Raw genomic sequence first — 6,270 nt, forward strand, 5'->3', positions numbered from 1 at the left:
TCAGGAAGGTCTTTCAAATATTTTCTCACTTCGTCTTGCCCTTCGTTACCCAGATCATTCCACCACAATTGCAGCTCAAAAGGGATTTTGGTCATTATTGAAAAAGGCTCGTTTATCATCGTGCTCATCCTGCACATTTATTAAAGTGTTTAAGCAAACAAAAGGAAAACTTTTATTTCACTCCAAGAGATAACTACCTATATTATTGACTCAAAATTACCCCTATACTTCATGTAAAAAAAAAACTCAATTCTCAATTCTAATAATTTTTTGTTTATTATTTTTTTTCAAGATAAAAAACCCGATATTGCGACACGGCCTTTCAATGCCTCGAGGGCGAAGATTTTAAGGCTGTGAGGGTCAAACATCGAAATACGACCAAAGGTGGCTGTTTATGCAACGTCAACCCTTTGGCGCCTCGTTTGGGAACATTTGGCTATTGTTGACAAAAACGGCATCATCTGGTTTATTAAAATTTTGATATTTTGATTATTTTTGCAAAAAGGGAGGTTGGACCCGATAAGGGTTGCCTACGTATCTCACGCCATGTGAGAATCAAACCATGCGTAGTTCGGGCAAATTAACCGAACTATTTTAAGACATGACTCTTTTCCACTTATTCTTGGCATTTCATAAGCGAATAAAAACTATTTTTAGAAATGAGACTTTTTTTTTTCTTTTCAACAAATAAAACAGCCTATTTTTCCACACTAAAAATAACAGACTCTTTTTCTTTTCATTTTCCACAGACAATAAAACAACCTATTTTCCCAAACTAAAAATAAAAGACTTTTTTTTTCTTTCTTTTTTTTTCAACAAATAATGAAGCATCTTATGTTTTTCAAACTAAAACAAAAACTCTTTTTATCTTTTTCTTTATCAACAAACAACTTTCCGAAAAATAAAAAACTCTTTTTCTATATTTTTTCTTTGCTTTTTTTTTAGTAAAACAAAATAAAACATTTTTCTTTTTTTTTTCAAAATTTCGGCAGAGTTTCGCCAGTAATTGGTCATTGATTTTTATTTCTAAATTAACAATTAACTCCCTAACTAATATTTTATTCTTTCTCTTTTTTTTTCTTTTCTTTTTTTTTTCTTCAATTTTCCAACATTCCCGATATTCAGGAACCGGTCAACATGCAGGTTCGAAACAAATATACGTCCAGTGCAAGCAGGATGCATCAGGATGGTCTTTTCATTTCAGGTTGCTAGTCCTAGACAGACCCAACCCATGTGTTGAGTCCCCTAAGTCAAAATGCAATGTGATGCAAATAACCGTTCCTACTAGGGATCCGGCATGAAGTCATGTCATTCTATGTTCAAAACCTGGGTCAGTGTTCTAGACTGTGTACCCGAGCGGACGACTCGAGTCGAGGAGGGGCAACTTACCGGGAACCAAAAGGCCATCCGGCTTCGTAACTTGTCCGACCTTTTTCTTTTTTCAAGGTATGACACTAACAGAATAGGGAGTCTCAACCAGTAAGCACATCCCCGGAGGTGAAGAGAGAAGGGTGTCGGCACAGTTCATATACAGTTTAGATAATATCAAAGCGGTAACATTTAACACATTCAGCACGAAACATGTAGGAAAATCAGCTACAATCAAATACAACAATCTATCTAAGCTCGAATTCTGAACCCTGAACCCGAGATTCTGGGTTCGATCACCAGCAGAGTCGCCAGAGCTGTCACACCTCTTTTTTCACCTACACCCCCGCAAGGGCGTAAAGGAGTTTTTCCAATTAAAGGACAATCGGAACGGGATTTAATTATTAATTATTCAGAGTCGCCACTTGGTAGATTAATGGTGTCCCACGTCACCGGTTGAATCCCGAACCGAGGAAATTTATGACTCTGTTAACAGTCCGCGAACCAGAAATCCGAGTAAGGAATTCTGTTAACCTGGGAGAAGGTGTTAGGCATTCTCGAGTTCCGTGGTTCTAGCACGGTCGCTTAACTGTTGTATTTGATTTTATCTGATTTTAATACATGCTAACTTATGTGTCTTTTATTCGAAAACCGCTTTTATCATTATTTTTAACGAGAGTTACAACGTCGTGAAAAATGTGTCTCGAACCACGTCACATCAATGCACCCGTGGTTACTGACACATTCCAACTCCGTTGAGATTTGGACTTGGGTCACATCAATGCGCACCCGATTTTTAAGAAGGTTATTTAATTAAATCGTGCCTCAAGATACTAACGTAGTGTCACTTTGGGGAAAAGCCGTGAAGTTCGCTAAATGGCTATCCCAAATTCTAATTATTTCGATAATTATTTACTAAAGGACCCACTTTTATTCAATTCGTGCGATAAGGCCCGTCTCAAGTTGTAAAGCTCTTTTCAATCATTATTTATTTTATAAGAATTACGATGTTGTGAAAATATGCTTTGAACCACGTTGCAATCAATGCACCCGCGATTATCGACACATTTCGGCTTCATCGAGATTTGGATTTGGGTCGCATCAATGCGCACCCGAGTTTAAGAAAGTGATTTAATTAAGGGTGTACTTAAAGATTCTAACGTATTGTTATTTTGGAAATACGGTGAAATTCGCTAAACACCATTTCCTAGCCTATACAATAGAATAATTGTGTCATTAACTACTTAAGGACTTTAATTAATTGGGCCCATAATTTGCTGAATTTGAAGTAGAAAATACGGACGAAATACCAAACGAATGGGCCCTGAGCTCACGAAGCCCAACCAGGCCAAGGCTGCGGACACAGCCCCTTTAGAGCCCATTGGCGTCAGGCCCACAGCAGGCCCAAGACTGGGCTTGCATTCACACAGCCCAGGGAGTGAATCCTTGGACCCTATTTCAATCCCTTGTATAACCACAGTCTGGGCTGCCTGCACATCCACCAGGCCCAAAATTGGTTTATCATGAAACTGTGCCCAACTCATTTTAGATCCACAATTAAAACAGCATACTGTGAAACTTAAGCAACAGAAAATAATAATCAGTATAAACATGCAATGCTCATTTTCAAAGTACTTCACCCCGGATTATACACAAGAATTTGAATACCCCGATGCCCAATTAAACAATTCTAAACATGTAATCTACTCTAATAAACAAGTTTAACATACATATTCTGCCAATTACATAACAAAGGAATACACTACTGCTATTATTAAAGAGACAGACTACTTTCAATTGAATAACAAGCCTTGAAACACTTCATTTCAACTTCAACACACCATTGAGATTCAGGGAAATGTACCTGGAAATTTGAATATGAAATAGAGAAAAGGTGAAGGTTCAAGTATTTTGAACAACAGCAGCAACAACCCAGCAATGTGACAACACAGAAACACAGACAGATTACTTAAAAATCATAAATGCAAGCCCATTTCCACAACTCAGGCTGACATACCCCTGTCCCTCACAACTGAAACCCAATACTGAGAATGAAACTCTGGAACTGTTTCAGATTTCCATTTTTGATGTTTTGTTTTCTGAATAACTTAAAATTGAAATGCCAGCTAGAATGCAGAACAATAATGAATGCTCAGATTAAAACTTAAGGCAGAAAATCTGAGAGCCCCCCTTTTCCAAGGCATCTAATGCCCTTTTATAGGCAAAGACCCCTAAGAATGAACTAAGTTCTGATTTCTCTAATTAGTCCCTTTCTATTTTCATTTTGGTCCCTCTATTCTTATCTTGCTAAACAAGTAACTGTAGTGTACTTATTAAAATTTACACTTGAAACCCATTCTAGAAGGTCCTCAAGCATTCCTCCAACCCTACAATACCCATACTGCCCTTCTTTATACCTGGATATTACTATTCTTATCAAAACTACCATTTTCCCTACCCAGACTACCCCTGAAGCCTCTCAGAATCACTGATCTTACCCTTACCCTTAATAATTAAAACCCAATACCTTAAACCAGTCTAAAACCAATATAAATCAATTAATTACAATCAGAACCGACTAAAATTAATCAATTAACAAACAGAGACCAGCTAATCAGACTGACTAACTCAAATGTTGTTCCACTAACCAACTCAAATAAGCTACAACGAAAATAGACTGTGATTAAGCTGCCATGAATAACATTAAAAGAACTTAAACTAATTATTAATCCACAAAATTATAATCATTCAATCAATTAACAAACTCAGAAAAATTAACAGAACCCAAAGTTAAACCAAAATTAACAGGACAATAATGAAACAATGACTGTAAGTAACATTTTAACCATGCGAGTAAAGAAATAATAAAGAAAGAACAGAAAAACTCACAAATGCAAAAAGGGCTCCGGCCAGTCAAAAACATACGAACCTTTTCAGATTTTTGACGCGTAACATCCCTAACCATGTGTTCTTACACGAGAACACATGGTTAAGGGTGCTACGGTTCGAAATCAGAAAGGTTTGATTTTAGGGTTCGGGCCAAAATTCTTAGATCTAAAATTTGGAACACTTCAGGGTGATTCGAAAGGAAACAACCATAGATTGGGGTTAAGGAAGGGCTGGGGGTTGTAGGGTGTGAATTTGGGCCGAGTTGGACAAACTATCGATCTGATCGGAAAACTTCAAATCAAGATTCGAAGAGTTCCGGCCATATTTGAGGCAAACCAACGAGTGTAGTGGCAAGAGGAAGGTGAGGGGAACCCATGGTGTTATTTTCAGGGTGAACGGGGTAAGTCACGTTCACCGCCGGCAAGGGTTTTTTAGGGTGGCGCGGATTAGGGTTAGGCGAAAAAGGGTGGGGTGGGGAAGACGACGTAAATGGGGTAGGGGGGTCTGATTCGGACATATATATACTTGAAACCTCGTTAGTTCCGGACCGTTGGATTGATGAGATCCAACGGTCCTGATCCAAGGGCCCCGAAACGACGTCGTTTCATTTTAAAAAGGGACGGACCGGGTATGGACTTGGGATGTACTTACTTCTCCAATCAAATGCGTTTGGGCTGGGGGGATTTTATGTATTTGGCCCAAATTTCCGGGTTTCACACAAGTTAATTCCATTATGTATTTTATCTCATTTTTGTTTTCTTTTTCTCATTGTTACAATTTTTCTAATTTTTTCTAATTTTTATAAAGATGTAAAACCTACATAAAATCCTAATTATTTCAAAACAAAGATTAATTAATTCCTAAAAATATGTTTTAAACAAATAAAAAAAACTATTTTATGACAAACGCAAAAGTGAAATTTTTTTGTGATTTTCATGTTTTGTTCTAAACAATTTAAACCTTAATGGATACTAAAAATGTAAAACTAAAGCCTAAATGCCAAAATGCACATTTTTTGTATTTTATAAAAATTAACATGCGCAAATAAAAATGCAACAATTATCAGAAAATGACACTAAGATGCACAAAAATTGTAAAAATCAAGGCAAATTATTTTGTTTGGGATTTTGGGAATTATTCATATATAGGGCAAAAATCACATGCTCACATTGTCGACTCGATCAGATACAGCAGGCGCAAAACATCGAAGCAAATGGCCTCGCCAAACTAGCAGCAGCAACCAAAATATCACCAAAGAGAACGTGGTCACCCTCCTCTACTTGTCAATAGACCAAGTAGAGGTACATTCTATAAATTTAACTTGGGATTGGCGCAACCGTATCATGACATATTTGCAGGAAGGAAAACTCCCGCAAGACAAAAAGGAAGCCAAAAAGCTTCGAATACAGGCAGCCAGGTACAGCCTTATAAACAACGATCTTTATAAAAGGACGTTCGGCGGTCCTTTAGCTAAATGCCTAGGACCAAATCAAACAAGGCATGTGCTCGAAGAAGTATACAAAGGTCACTGTGGCACCCATACAAGCAACCGGGCCCTCATCAGATGCCTCATTCGGGCAGGATACTACTGGCCCACTATGAAAATGGAAGCAGCGGATTATGTCAAGAAGTGTTAGCAATGCCAAAAGTACGCACCGATGATACACCAAGCGGGCAAACTCCTGCACTCCGTCACTTCGCCATGTCCATTCATCAAATGGGGAATAGACATCGTCGGACCCCTCCTGACGAGTTGAGGTAAGACAGGCTTCCTTTTAGTTTTAACTGACTACTTTTCCAAATGGGTGGAAGCAGGTGCATTCGCCCAAATACGCGAATAGGAAGTCATCACCTTCATATGGAAAAACATCATATGTCATTTCGGCATCCCCAAAGAGATCAGTTGCAACAATGGACCTCATTTCGTCGGGAGAAAAGACAACCAAGTTCTTTGACAAATGGTGCATCAAGCGGATACTCTCCATGCCATATCACCCAGCTAGCAACGGTCAG

Source organism: Nicotiana sylvestris, chromosome 7 (assembly GCF_000393655.2).
Source record: "Nicotiana sylvestris chromosome 7, ASM39365v2, whole genome shotgun sequence".
In the NCBI taxonomy this organism is placed as follows: Eukaryota; Viridiplantae; Streptophyta; class Magnoliopsida; order Solanales; family Solanaceae; genus Nicotiana; species Nicotiana sylvestris.